At 42.8% G+C, this 15,889-nt stretch overlaps 1 long non-coding RNA gene across 1 annotated transcript in view; it reads right to left on the bottom strand.

Annotated features, from left to right (window-relative positions):
- LOC139178596 (uncharacterized) overlaps positions 1 to 15,889 on the bottom strand; it is a 134,704-nt gene that overhangs the window by 39,094 nt on the left and 79,721 nt on the right. The window contains exon 2 of the long non-coding RNA XR_011562979.1: positions 3,007 to 3,176. This is a non-coding gene — a long non-coding RNA (uncharacterized lncRNA). The remainder of the gene's footprint in view (positions 1 to 3,006; positions 3,177 to 15,889) is intronic.

Here is a 15,889-nt window from a genome sequence, read left to right as displayed (position 1 = left end):
CTGTCAGGGAGAAAACAACACATTGAAAATCTCCCTGTAAGAGGCAACAACCACAACACATCCTGCAAAATCCTCACTCAGTCCTGACTGCTGCTCTAAATAGTGGTGCTAAGGCAGAGAGAAGGAGTAATTTCTTTACTCCCAAAGAAGGGCTATTTTTATTACATCCAGGAAAAGAAAAATTAGGGCTCCACTCACTGCTTCTGACTGCTTCTGGGTCTGACAGACCAAAAAGGAAACATTTCCTGTTGACAAGAATTTTCAAGTTTCTCCTACTGGCCATGTTTACTTTTTCCTGACTTTTGTTGAAATCTCTGCTCTGGATCTCTCCCTGTGGAGGACAGAGACTTGCAATGCGAACTCACAGTTATTTTTTAACCACACACTTCTGTGAGGGTGCTTGACCTCCAGCCCTTCACAAGTGTGCTGTCAGTTTCCGGTCATGGCATCACATTGATTTTGGCTACCACCAAGGGTCTCTGCTTTATCCTCCCAGTTATACCCGTTAAGTCTGGGAGGGGTTTTACATAAAGGCTATAACAATACAAGAAGTCTTAGATGTGTACATATAAAGTCAGAGAAACAGTAAAACATTTACTTTCCCCAGCAAGTCATTCTTTGGCAGGAAACTGGGCTCTGGGAACCTCTTAGCACTCTGGTCTCCCTGAATTCGCCACCTCCCACTGCCCTCTGCTTTCAGTCCTGCCAAGGTCTCTACACCCTTCTGCTCCTTCTGCTCTTCTTCCTCTCTGGGTCCTGGTTCCATAAAAAAGTAGTGGTAGCAGTTCCGTCCTTTAGAGTCCTCTGGGGAAAACAGCTAGATGACAGAAACGCTCCTTTCTTTGACAAGATTGTGGTGCGTTACTGTGCAAACAGACTCTGTAGTCTCCTTTCCTGGGTAGTGTATCGGGAGAAAAGAAACTGGGGGAACAGAGAATCTCATCTTCCCCTGATGCTGCTGACGCTGCTTCTGCAGTGTTCCATGCAACCTGGAGCTGAAGAGTGGGACTTCGTGGCATGGAGCAGATGCAGTTTGCCCCACGATCACAGAAGAGTAATGGCCTTATGTTAAACCAGCGGTAATGGAAGACAGGGTTTATGGTATCTAGGAAAGCAGTTGTCTGATGAGCACAAAGATGAGCGAGCTTACAGTGGGAAACACCTCTCAGACTTGACGTGTGCTACAAGGTAACAGAATGAGTGTGTAACTGCAGATGTATTTATAAGAACTGTGGGCGCTGTAGGGTATAATCAAGGTTCGCCAGTTGGTCCACAGCTTTATAAAGGAGGTGATTTGGGAAAACTGGGGAAATTTGAATACAGTCACTGCATGTTACATAGTATTGTATCAGAGTTAAGTTCCTTGGGTGAGATCATGGAATATCTGGCTCTGCAGGAGAATATCCCTTGTTCTTGTTGGCATGCGCTAAAGGATTTACAGGTGAAATTACATCAAGTTCTTCAACTTACTTTCAGATGGTTCAGACAATAAATATGAACAAACATACATACATATTTACATAAAATGTATCAGAAATTTTGCAAGAGAAAGTCATGTTTGTCTTATGTTTCCCACTGAAGAGTCTAAATATATACATATTTTGTCCTAAGTATATTATAAAATATAATAAAAGTATAATCATATAATATATAGCAGATGTATTGTATATAAAAATATATGTACTGAGGAAGAGGGAAAAGAAGAGAGAAAGCAACTGTGGGAAGTCATTATCAATTGGTGAAACTGGCTGAAAGGGTATATACATTGTTTCAATTTTCCATTGGTCGGAAATTTTTCTAAATAAAACGTTGGTAGAGGAAGTACACTATCTTAACCAGTGAAGTAATCATCACTGGGAGGCAAGACGCTGTCCATCTGTCTTAATTTGGGTTTCCCCAGAAGCAGATCCTGAGATAAAGGTTTAAGTGCAAGTCATTTATTTGTAGAAGTGATCCTGGGAAACACCAGTGGGGAAGTGAGAGGAGGGGAGGATGTCAATAGAGAGGACATTTCCTAACCAGCTGCCTCCCACAGTAAAGGGAGTTTCAGGCCACTGGGGAATTCTAGAGTCCTGTAGAACATCCCAGAAGAGAGGCAGGGAATTTCTGCACCAGTGCAGCATTGGTAACTCCCACAGGTGTGGGCTGGGAAGATTATAGCAGCCAGAGAAAGGCTCCCCAGTGCTTAGCGATTAGCTGGGCCCAGCTATGGTGGGCCTGGCTTTCCAAACTCCTTCATCATCCATCCATTCAGTCATCCAACCAATTTCTACCTAGTGTCCACTGGAGCCAGGGCCTGTGCTAGGTGCTGGGGTTTTATTCATATTCATTAAGACAGATACAATCCTTGCTTCTACAGGGGGATGAAAACAAGTAGGGGAGAGAAACAAAAGTCAGGACACAGAAAATAACAAGAGCTGGCGGAATTACAGCCATTCATTCAGCTAATCCTCAAACTTTTCCTAGGCTTATACCTTGTGCTAATCATAATTCTTGACATGGGGACACACAGATGAAAGAAGAATTGTAGGTCCTCTGACAAATCATGGATTTTTTTTTTTAAGAAAAAGTCTAATTAAAGGCCTATTGCTGCAGATGGGTGATGAGGCATTGAAATCCAGCTGCAGAGACACAGAATGGCTCCATCATTTGCATGTACTTAGAGAAGCCTCCCTCCTCCCCCTCCACAACCTCACTGTGCCCAGAGCGCTAACCCTGCCTGTGAACCAACCCAGAGGAATATCCTTCTATGAACTTAATTTGCTCCTAAAAACAGTAGAAGGGTGTGTTCTGCCTCCGTTCTTGGGACACAGGTCTTCTGGGTGGTGAGGCACCTATAAGAGCAACCAATGACCCCCCAGGGGGAGGAGGGAGACCCAGGGTCCACTGAGAGACACCACATGGCTTTCACTTCTGCCCAGCAACCAAACGTTGCCCCTGATCACGGGAAAGTGGAGACATCAACCAAACCTGGTTCCTTTCCCTTCTAAACACCAAATGACTTACTCGTACAAGATTCATCGTTTAACTGATGCTGGCAGGACACTGTGTGACTTCAGCATCAAACACATCCGTCTTCTGTAACAGTGTCCATCCCTCAGGAGACAAAGGCAAAGACGAGACAAGCGTGTGGCGTGAGGTACAGACATCAAACCCTGGGATTTGGGAGGTGGCAGCTGTTTTAGGGAAGAGGAAAAAAGGCAGGAGGTATAGCCTTGAGAATTGCAACCCTATTGTTCTGAGTTGTTTTTTTCCCAGAGTGGTGTGGAATGGATCCTTTTCTTTCAGTCAAGCTTTTATTGCTTTCCTGTAATTTGGATGAGGAGGGAAACCAACACTTTGTAACAAGAAGCCTGAGGAAAGCCATGGTGTGCTGGTTTCTGAATGGTGCTGGCTGCTGGTGGTGGGAAAGGCTCAGCCCCACCCTTCCCTGGGCCAGCTCTGGGCAGCCGGTTCAACTTTGTTCTGGGTTCAAAGGCCTCCTCAAATCTTCTCCTTTCTCTCTTTTGCATACAGTCTGTCTGAGTCCTGTGGGCCCTGCATCTGTCTGTCCAGGCCACGCATCTCCTCTTCCGACCACCCCCGATGAAGCTGGCCCAGGACCCATCGCCTCCAGCTGGATGTCAGCAAAGCCCCTAGCTGGCCTTTGAGCTCAGCCTTGCCGTCCTTCAACCCCTCTCCACAGCAGTCTTGAAGAGCCTCCTACAATGTACATCTGCTTCTGGGGACCTCCAGAGTGCCGTGTGCTTCTCAGGATGAAGCCCTCACTCCCTGGCACAGCCTCAAAGCCCCCATGGCACTCCACCTTCCAGCTTCATCTCCCCTTTGCTCCACCCTGGCACCCAAGCAAACCTCTGCCCGCCCTGTCGAGAGCACATGGAGACATCCACAAATGCTGCTGTCTCTGCCTGGAAAGGACTTCTTCCTTCCAGGCCCTTTCACTGTCCCAGATCATCGTCATTTTTAAATAACTTTTTACTTTGTATTGAGGTATAGCTAGTAAGTTAATGTGATAGTTTCAGGTGAACAGCAAAGGGACTCAACCATACATATACAAGTATCCATTCCCCCCTAAACTCCCCTCCCATTCAGGCTGCCGCATAACATCAAGCAGAGTTCCATGTACTATACAGTAGGATCCCAAACCTTCTTTTCACTGAATCAGTTTTTCCTCCTCTTTCTAGACCTGCCTGGGTGTCACCTCCTCCAGTGGGGCAGCCCTGAGCCTTGACACTGGGGTGAGCTTCTCCTCCCATCCACCTCTTCTCTTCCCATCACAGCCCTGCCTCACCAGCAGGGTACACTTGCATCTATGCCCACCTGAGGCCTGGCACCATGTCTTAACTTTCCTGGCATGTCTCACAGAGTTCTTGGGGTGGAATGCAGGCTCGATTAATGCATACAGGATATACCGGTAAGTAAATGAATAGATCTTTGTTAAGACATTCAGACCACTGCTGAAATGGGGTTCTTCATTAGCGCCAGGAAGAGTGTGGACCATCCACTGGTGACCAATTGGTTACAAATTAAGTATAGAAATTGAGGGTGTTTAGAAATCTTTATAACAATTTGCCTGAGAACTTTCATGTCTGCTCGACCTGTTACTAAAAATGTTGGCCTTGTATTTTGTTTGTTTGATCTATTTATGTATTTTTTATATTTTTCTATTGTATTTTTTTTGTTAATTTATTTTCATGGTGTTTTATGCAAGTATTGGGCTTCCCTTGTGGCTCAGCTGGTAAAGAATCCGCCTGCAATGGGGGAGACCTGGGTTCTATCCCTGGGTTGGGAAGAACCTCTGGAGGAAGGAAAAGCTACCACTCCAGTATTCTGGCCTGGAGAATTCCATGGACTGTATAGTCCATGGGGTCGTAAAGAGTCGGACACAACTGAGCGACTTTCACTTTCATGCAAATATTGGTTTGCAGGGGGTTAAAAATCTAAAACACTGGTCCTTGTATATGTATAATTGAATCATTTTGCTATACATACTAACACAACAATGTAAATCAACTCCAATGAAATGAAAATTAGAAAAAAAATGAAATCAATGAAAGTCTTAAAGGTCTTAAAATCTCTAAGTTCTTTTTTTTTTTCTAAGTTCTTTATAACCCACTAAAATAAGGAATCACAAAATAAAGAAATCTTCAGAATACAACATAAAAAAAGGAAAGGAAAGGAAGAATTAGAAGATAAACCTGGTTGAATCGGCATTTACAGGGACTGTTTTTGCATAGGATGTCATCGAAAAACTTTCTCAGAATCACACAACCCAGACAATAAACAGCTCATCGAACAGTCTCCTGAGCCCTAAGCCCCAAAAGGAAGAATAAATTGCAGCTATTAAGATCATCCTGTTCGCCTAACTGACCCAGACAGCCCTGTGTCACTGGGCCCCCCACCATCAAGACATGTCTCTCTCACCCACACTGGAGACACGACTTTTAAATTTGTTTCCTCACTTTCCCGCAATCTGGCTTCCATTAGAGAACTATTTCCCAAATTAACCTCTGTGCCCTCTCCAGTAAAGAATGCAAGAGATTTCCACCAACTCTTTTCTCCTGTTTCCAACATGCCACATGTGTTTAAGAGGAGGCAGCGATTTCCAGGCGAGAAGTGGTTGGGAAGGGATCATTTCGGCAACTGTTCTTTGAAAATCTACACAGAGTTGTTTTTTTTTTTTTTTAATGAGAGGCATCCCTTTGGTCCCTGAATGATCTCTCACATTGCCATCCTGAGGCCAGTGTTTAACTGATGTTAAAGAATTTCACATGAAATCACCTTCCAAGTGCTGAGCAAGTGGAAAAATGATGTCTGTGGAGCCAAGAGGCTGCGTGGTGGGACACCAAGGTAACGGTTGAACTTTATCTGTGTTCGTGAGGGGAGATCAAATAAGTTACCGGTGGCCCCAGCAACAGTGTTATCATTCTCCACACTTGTTCAGAAAAAGGTCAGAACACAGGGTGCTGATCATGCATTCAAAGCCCACATCCAGTCTCCCCCAGGAATGGTTTTCTTAGCCGTGTCCTCCAGAATCAGACACATTGGGTTATTTCCTTGCAGGCAGTGCTAACCACATGTTAGTGAAAAAGTTCAAGGTCCAAAGTATAATTTCAGAAACTATGAACCAAGTTTCCAACTCACACATTTAGGTAAATGGACACAGACTGTGAGTTTGGAATCAGAAGCAATGCTTTTCCTTAAAGCTGTCATAGTCCCATCCCTTCATCCACACCCTGTATTCACACCCTTCTATGCTAACTCTGGGCTTGGCTGTGAGATTTGATTTGAAAAATGCTTGTGCCCTGGTGCTTGCCTTCTCCTGCTGCTCTTTGGAACCCTGAGTCTTTCATGGGAACAAGCCTGGGCTTACCCACTGGAGGAAGAGAGGGCACATGAAATGGAGATGAACCATCCCAGGTAAGTTCCTTCAGGACCAACTAGCCTGCCTACAGTCAGGTATGTGAGAGAGGCCAGCATGCTCAGCCCCAGCTGAGCCTCCCACTGATCACAGAGACCAGCTGAGCCAGTCCAGAGAAGAACCACCCAACTGATTCACAGAATTATGAAAAATAAGTTTGTCATTTTACAACAGTAGGGTGGTTTGCTACATAGCAAAGCTAACTGATATACACATCCATCCATTTGTCCATCTGTTCATTTGACAAATACTTGTTTACTCCTTCCTTAGGGTCACTGTGATAAGAACAAAGGCAAGAGAGCCTCACCTAGGGGCCCCTGAAGCCAAGAATGCAGCCATGTGTCTCTGTATCCCAGGCCTAATAAAGTCTGGCATACAGGAAGTCCTCAAAAACTTTGTCTTATAAACACATAATTTGGAATAAATCCCAAGGGGAGAATTATAGATCTCAAGCTTTGGAAGTGCATACTGCTTGACTCAGCAATTCCACTTGTGAGCATTCAGCTGAAGAAAATATTTTCAGGATGTGTGCAAAAATTTAATTACAAGAATGTCCTATCACAGCCTTGTTTACAGTGGCTTCATTTGATTTGGCTGAAAATCCATTGGTTGTAATAATGATTTGGTCTCTATGAGAATGCAGTTTTGAAAAAAACATAGTCAGTCATGGGCATGGGTAATTGTGATCCATGGTGGGGTAACTGTATGACCTTTTCGTATCTTTATTAGACACAAAATATTGAAATTTTTTCAGAAATTTGGAGCTTTTTTTCCTGGTTTTAAATTTCAAATTCCTTTGGGGTTGCTAATAATAATAAGCAGCAGCAGCAACTAAGTTTTATGTTGATCAATAGACAGTTGGTTGGGTGGCAGCAGAAGCATAAAATGGATACTTCTTGGGAATTCCCTGGTGGTTCAGTGGGTAGGACTCCACGCTGTCACTGCCAAGAGAGATACGTCTCTGCTTACATCGAAAGATAGACAAGATTGTCCAGAGAGCCAGAAGACACAGGGAGAGAGAGAGATTTTTAAGAGACTGGTTTACATGACTTGTGGGGACAGCTAAGTTTTAATTTGTAGGAGGAGCTGACAGCCAGAAACTTAGCTGGGAGTTGATATTATTGTCTTGAATCTGAAATCTTTAGGGTAGGCTGCCAGGCTGCAACTGAGGCAAGATTTCTGTTACAGTCTCAAGGTACAATTCTTCTTCTCCTAGAAATCTTCGTTTTTGATCTTAAGGCCTTCAACTGATGTAGGCCCACCTAAATTATTAAGGGAAGCTTCCTTTAAAGTCAACTCTTAGAAGATGTGAACCATAGCCACACAGTATCTTTATAGCAAACTTCTAGACTAGAGTTTGACCAAACGCCTGGGCACCACAGCCTAGCCAAGTCAATGCAAAAATGTAATCTGCATTGTTGTGATACAAGTTTTTGAAAAATCCAGTTACAAGATAGACTTATTTAGTCCTACGTTCAAAGATAAAAATAATAAGATGTATGTACAGAAATTAGAAAAGGTCATCTAATACACTAACAAAGTTTTCTTTTGTGTGTGTGTTGGGGGGCAGATAACTGTGGGTCTCTCTCCTGTTTGTCTGGCTTTTCTGTTTTGCCTGGAAAGAGATGGCTTTGCTATTGAAGGAAAACAAATAAAATGGAACACTGAATTAAAGAAAAGAATCTTGCCAATGCTTTCAGCCAAAGACCACCAGGAACATGCTTGCCATTAAACAAGCTGGGTTTATGACTTGTAATGACAGGGAATGCACACCATAGAAATTAGACAGAACCTAGTATAGAGTTCTGGGGAATGTGGAGGAAGCTCTCATGAAGTAAGCTCACTCTAGGCTGGGTGCTGTCAGAAAGTAGTAGTTCTGTGATAGGGGATCACAGCATCTTAACTCTATAGAAAGTATACTAAAGCTATAAAGCAGCATCATTCACTCCTGTTAGCCGAGAGAGGGAGATGTTTGGTGTTTTGTGGGATGCAAGGTGACTCTGACTGCAGAATGACCTTGTCTGATACGGATATTCTGTGAGATTGTGTCTGATCAGCAGGACTGTCAGACCATTTCCTGGATGTCAGAGGTGACTTTTTTCCCTTTTCACTCAGGATCAGGATAAGAGTAGGAACTTTATTTGTACTTAAAAATAAAAAATCAGATTTATTTTTCTTTTTATTTATGATTTACTTAAAAATAAAAAATCAGATTTATTTTTCTTTTTATTTATGATTCTTTTTATGTTTAACTGCATATTCCTGAAAGTTTTTATTTAGCAAATTGAACTAAGATTAATTTTTCAATCACTGGCACATACATCATAAATTTTGAGTGTTCTGTTCTGGGAAGGAAATGAATAACACTTAGGCCATTTCCATCTTTTTAGGTGATGGCTGCATAGGTTGTTTCCTTCTTAATCCCATCCCAAACAGAATATTATTGATGGAAATTATGAAGATATTTAAAAGTATAAAAGTAAAAAACAAAAATCTTCCATTAAAAAAATTGACATTATTGCTGAAAGACGCATAACGAATTGCAAAACCATTCCAAGCAAAATTTTCCCTTTGCACACAAAAATTTCCTTTTTGTATAAACCTAAGAACAAAACATTTTCATTATCATTGGATTCAACATCCTAATCACACTGACAGCTTAATCAATTTGCTTTAGGCCAAACGGCTCTTGACCAAATTGTTTGCTCTGATGTGTAACAGTAAAACACTGGAAATAACCTAAACATCTAACAAGAAGGTTAATAAACCATGCTAAATAAATCATGGTTTGTCAATACAGTGAAAGCCATGCATTTATTTAGAGCAATGTAAATATGGATTTATTGCAAAGGCAGTAAATAAATTCTTTAAAATGCTAAAGAAAAAGAGTTACAGGCACAAATAAGCCCAGTTTAGTTTATATAGCAAACTCTAGGAATTTAACCAATAGAGATAGACATTCTTTTCTCTTAAAATCACCCACATTTCCACTGTTTATTCAGTTCCTCAAACCTAGTGTGTCCTAAATATTCTTTCCTGGCTATTTCATAACATAGTATCAGGCAGAAACAAAATCCACTTGGTTCCAAAATGGTAGGGGTGATTCCACTGCTAAACCTGCCCATCAAATCCTAGGAAGAAGAGACTGACACACAAGCTTGCATCAACCCAGGAATAAAGTGCTTTTTTCCTGAGAGAGATTTTGCTCTCTAATAACCCATAAAAGAGTGAACGTTGACATTATAGGAATCAGCGAACTAAAATGGACTGGAATGGGTGAATTTAACTCAGATGACCATTATATCTACGGACAGGAATCCCTCAGAAGAAATGGAATAGCCATCATGGTCAACAAAAGAGTCCAAAATGCAGTACTTGGGTGCAATCTCAAAAACGACAGAATGATTTCTGTTTGTTTCCAAGGCAAACCATTCAATATCACTGTAATCCAAGTCTATGCCCCAACCAGTAACGCTGAAGAAGCTGAAGTTGAACGGTTCTATGAAGACCTACAAGACCTTTTAGAACTAACACCAAAAAAGATGTCCTTTTCATTATAGGGGACTGGAATGCAAAAGGAGGAAGTCAAGAAACACCTGGAGTAACAGGCAAATTTGGCCTTGGAATACAGAATGAAGCAGGGCAAAGACTAATAGAGTTTTGCCAAGAAAATGCACTGGTCATAGCAAACACCCTCTTTGAACAACACAAAAGACTCTACACATGGACATCACCAGATGGTCAACACCGAAATCAGATTGATTATATTCTTCATAGCCAAAGATGGAGAAGCTCTATACAGTCACCAAAAACAAGACCAGGAGCTGACTGTGGCTCAGATCATGAACTCCTTGTTGCCAAATTCAGACTTAAATTGAAGAAAGTAGGGAAAACCACTAGACCATTCAGGTTTGACCTAAATCAAATCCCTTATGATTATACAGTGGAAGTGAGAAATAGATTTAAGGGACTAGATCTGATAGATAGAGTACCTGATGAACTATGGGTGGAGGTTCGTGACATTGTACAGGAGAGGGATCAAGACCATCCCAGTGGAAAAGAAATGCAAAAAAGCAAAATGGCTGTCTGGGGAGGCCTTACAAATAGCTGTGAAAAGAAGAGAAACAAAAAGCAAAGGAGAAAAGGAAAGACATAAGCATCTGAATGCAGAGTTCCAAAGAATAGCAAGGAGAGATAAGAAAGCCTTCCTCAGTGATCAATGCAAAGAAATAGAGGAAAACAACAGAATGGGAAAGACTAGAGATCTCTTCAAGAAAATCAGACATACCAAGGGAACATTTCATGCAAAGATGGGCTTGATGAAGGACGGAAATGGTATGGACCTAACAGAAACAGAAGATATTAAGAAGAGGTGGCAAGAATACAGAGAAGAACTGTACAAAAAAGATCTTCACGACCCAGATAATCACGATGGTGTGATCACTCACCTAGAGCCAGACATGCTGGAATGTGAAGTCAAGTGGGCCTTAGGAAGCATCACTATGAACAAAGCTAGTGGAGGTGATGGAATTCCAGTTGAGCTGTTTCAAATCCTGAAAGATGATGCTGCGAAAGTGCTACATTCAATATGCCAGCAAATTTGGAAAACTCAGCAGTGGCCACAGGACTGGAAAAGGTCAGTTTTCATTCCAATCCCAAAGAAAGGCAATGCCAAAGAATGCTCAAACTATCACACAATTGCACTCATCTCACACGCTAGTAAAGTAATGCTCAAAATTCTCCAAGCCAGGCTTCGGCAATATGAGAATCATGAACTTCCAGATGTTCAAGCTGGTTTTAGAAAAGGCAGAGGAACCAGAGATCAAATTGCCAACATCTGCTGGATCATGGAAAAAGCAAGAGAGTTCCAAAAAAACATCTATTTCTGCTTTATTGACTATGCCAAAGCCTTTGACTGTGTGGATCACAATAAACTGTGGAAAATTCTGAAAGAGATGGGAATACCAGACCACCTGACCTGCCTCTTGAGAAATTTGTAATCAGGTCAGGAAGCAACAGTTAGAACTGGACATGGAACAACACACTGGTTCCAAATAGGAAAAGGAGTACGTCAAGGCTGTATATTGTCACCCTGCTTATTTAACTTATATGCAGAGTACATCATGAGAAATGCTGGGCTGGAAGAAGCACAAGCTGGAATCAAGATTGCCGGGAGAAATATCAATAACCTCAGATATGCAGATGACACCACCCTTATGGCAGAAAGTGAGGAGGAAATAAAAAGCCTCTTGATGAAAGTGAAGGTGGAGAATGAAAAAGTTGGCTTAAAGCTCAACATTCAGAAAACGAAGATCATGGCATCTGGTCCCATCACTTCATGGGAAATAGATGGGAAAACAGTGTCAAACTTTATTTTTTTTTGGGCTCCAAAATCACTGCAGATGGTGACTGCAGCCATGAAATTAAAAGACACTCCTTGGAAGGAAAGTTATGACCAACCTAGATAGCATATTGAAAAGCAGAGACATTACTTTGCCAACTAAGGTCCGTCTAGTCAAGGCTATGGTTTTTCCAGTAGACATGTATGGATGTGAGAGTTGGACTGTAAAGAAGGCTGAGAGCTGAAGAATTGATGCTTTTGAACTGTGGTGTTGGAGAAGACTCTTGAGAGTCCCTTGGACTGCAAGGAGATCCAACCAGTCCATTCTGAAGGAGATCAGCCCTGGGATTTCTTTGGAAGGAATGATGCTAAAGCTGAAACTCCAGTACTTTGGCCACCTCATGTGAAGAGTTGACTCATTGGAAAAGACTCTGATGCTGGGAGGCATTGGGAGGAGGAGAAGGGGACGACAGAGGATGAGATGGCTGGATGGCATCACTGACTCGATGGACATGAGTCAGTGAACTCCGGGAGTTGGTGATGGACAGGGAGGCCTGGCGTGCTGCAATTCATGGGGTCGCAAAGAGTTGGACACGACTGAGCGACTGAACTGAACTGAACTGAATAACCCATGATACCCTCCTTCTCCTGGAATTTGGCTTTTAAAAATCTTTTTGAACAGCTTTATTGAGGTATAACTGTCAGACAATATGCTGTATATTGAGGAGTTCTGATATATTCATCCACCCATGGAACTATTAATAAAATCATAATCAGGATAACAAATCTATCCATTCCCTCCAAAAGCTTCCCTGTGCCCTTTTATTTTCTTTCTATCTTGTCCCAGTGCCCCCTTCAGGCAATCACTGATCTGCTTTCTGTTACTGTAGATTAGATTAGTTGGCATATGGTGGAATTTTATATTGTTGCCAGTAATTCATTCCTTTTAATTGTTGAGTAGTATTCCATTTTATGTATGTAGCATATTTGGTTTATGGATTCAATGGTGGATGGAGTTTTGGATTGCTTCCAGTTTGGTGAAGTTAGAAATAAAGCTGCTATGAACATCTGTGTGATGGTCTTTGTATGGACACACAGCATGGAGAGAAATAAAACTGCAGGAGCCAAAGAATCCAGAAGGTAGGCAAGGAAAGAAGGTGGGTCACATTTGTTTCTCGTAGGTAAAGACAGTTGACCTTCCATATCCATGGGTTTCACACCCCAGATTCAACCAACTGCAGGTTGAAAATATTTGGAAAAAAATTCCATTAAGTTCTAAAAAGCAAACCTTATATTTGCTATAAGGCAGCAACTATTTCAGGCTTCCCCAATGGCTCAGTGGTAAAGAATCTACTTGTAATGCAGGAGACGTGGGTTCTACCCCTGGATCTGGAAGATCCCCTGGAGGAAGGCATGGCAACCAACTCTAGTATTCTTGCCTAGAGAATCCCATGGAGAGAGGAGCCTGGCAGGTTAGAGTCCATAGGGTCACAAAGAGTTGGACATGACTGAGCATGCTGGAAAAGATAGGAGGCAGGAGGAGAAGGGGATGACAAAGGATGAGATGGTTGGATGGCATTACCAACTCAACAGACATGAGTTTGAGCAAACTCTGGGAGTTGGTGATGCACAGGAAAGCCTGGTGTGCTGCAGTTCATGGGGTCGCAAAGAGTCAGACATGACTGAGCAATTGAACTGAGAAACTATTTCTATATCATTTACATTGTATTAGGTATTATAAGTAATCTAGAGATGATTTAATGTATACAGGAGGATATGCGTAGATTATATGCAAATACTATGTCATTTTATATAAAAGACTTGAGCATCCATGGATTTTAATATCCACGGCCACTGGAACCAGTCTCCTGTGGACTCAGAGGTACATTTGTACCTGGGAGTGGGATGGCTGGGTCATATGGTATGTTAATCTTTTAAAGAAGCTGCCAAACTGCTTTTTAAAGTGGTTGTACCATTTTACATGCCCCTCTGTAGAGTGTGTGAGGGTCTGGACTTTTTTTAAACCCACACAGAAGTCTGTAGAAGAGCTATCCTTTACATAAGCATCTTTAAGAGACGTGGGTGGAAGTTGGGGACAGAACAGTTACGCAAGAACCAGCAATGGTCCACAATGAAGTGGGAAGGGCCTGTCTGATGGGTGGGCTGGCTGGCTCTGCATCTACTCCCTGCAGTTCATCCCCGCCTGGGAGTGGGTGTGGGAGAGGAGGGGGAAAGAATTCCAATAAGCTGCTGTGACTTGATGCAGTTTTGCTGGTGTCAATAAATATTTGTGAATTAATAAATGAATGTCAAGGGAGGCCAAAAGGGAAGAGGCACAGGGCTCGTGTTCCAAAGAGGGAGCTGAAAGCGCTTGTGGAGGAGGAGCAGAGTGGAGAGCCATGGCTGGGCTGACACAAGACTCTCATTTTACAAAATGCCCAGAATCGGGATTACAGAGCCTTTTCATTACTGGGGAAATGAGGTCCCCAAGGCTTGCATTCTCAATGCCGCAAAAACAAATCGCTGTTTTTAAATTGCACAGTTAAAAAAATATTTGATGTCTCTTGAGCCTGTGGGCAGAAGGAGATTCTGATGGGACTCCTTGATTGGATGTAACACAAAAATGAGGCAATAGAAAGAGGCTAGTTTCTCATGGCCCACCTTCTTTCCTGGCCTACCTTCTAGATTCTTCTGTGCTTGCAGTTTTATTCCACTCCATCCTCAATTTTTCAGCCTCTCTCATTCATTGGAATAATGGCTCTGGGATCCTTGCTGGCTTCCTAGTTGCTACACCCAATAGCCTTTATCAGATTCTCACTCCTGCTCTCATGGCAGCATTGGGTCCTGCTGCCATCTTCTCCTTCTGGATCTTTCTCTTTCCAGGGCCTGCAGGACACTATTCTCCTGCCTATTTCTCCCATAGCTGCAAGCTGACTTCCCTGCGAAGCTGACTCTGAGATGCAGATGATTAGGGGTGCTCTCCATATTAATACCCATGGAAGTGGGGAGCAGGAGCTGAATGAGGGGGAAGCTGAGCTCTGATTCAGTCTCAGCAAAATCCTCAGCCAGCCCCTTGGGAGCTGGGGAGCTAGTATGGCATTCTGAAGCCTGAGCTAGAGCAGAAGGGCCAGCTCTTTAGGGTCCCTGCAGAGCAGCCACGGGATGAGGGATGCCCTTGGAAGGAGGGGAGGCTTGGATGCAGCAGTGTTCTTCAGCCAGAAGCCACTTGACAGCACCCCCAGCAGTTGGGGGAATCAATCCTTTCCTAATGGGGATCTGGGCAGCTCCTGACAGCATGCACTATATCTACCTTCCCTCCAACTGCTCCTTCCCGGGCATTCCTGACCCCTTAACCATGGCCTCAGGCTATGGCCTTCTGCTCTTCTCTATTTACCATCTCCCTTTTGTAAAACACTAGCAAGAAGAACTAAAAAGAGGAGCTAACATTCAGGGGCTGCTGTCCCAGGTACTGTCCTAAGCATCGCCAATGTATTATCTCACTTAAGTTCACAGAAACCAAATAATGTAAGCAGACTGAAACTCCATTTTACAGCCAAGGAAAGTGCCAGGAAAAGTTCCTTAAAAAACTGTTTCTGCCATGTCAGCCCCAAGCTCAAAGACCTTCGATGAGTCCCAGCTAGGATAAAAGTCTAATCTCCTAAATCAGCACTCAAGGCCCTCCACCATTTGTTTTGAGCATATCTTTTTTTAAATTTTTTTGGCAATATTTCCTTTTCTATTTGTACCAGATTGATCCCTTTGCCAAAACCTTAAACTGTTCTACTCCAACCTCTTCCACGCTAACTAGGGTTAGCAGACTATGTTTATCCCTTCATTTGTCATTCATTCACGTCTTCGCTGGTTCATTTATTAGAGACCTAAGATGTGAGGCTGTGTGCCAGGTGTTGGGGACACAGTGCTGACTGGACATGACCCATCTGCTCCTTTGGAGCCTTACGCTCAGACAAGAAACAGGAACATTATTCAAATAATTGCCAAAACTTTGTCAAGTGCTAAGACAGAGCTTCACAGTGTATTGAGAGCTTGAGAAACAGTGACAAAGAAATGCCACGGACCCTCAAGAAGGCAGGCACTCTTTGAAGGCCGTGGATATAGCCTCTTATACC

Source organism: Bos indicus, chromosome 22, assembly GCF_029378745.1.
Source record: "Bos indicus isolate NIAB-ARS_2022 breed Sahiwal x Tharparkar chromosome 22, NIAB-ARS_B.indTharparkar_mat_pri_1.0, whole genome shotgun sequence".
NCBI classification, from domain to species: domain Eukaryota; kingdom Metazoa; phylum Chordata; class Mammalia; order Artiodactyla; family Bovidae; genus Bos; species Bos indicus.
The sequence above is the reverse complement of the archived record's forward strand: the minus strand, read 5'-3'. Positions and strand labels throughout refer to the sequence as shown.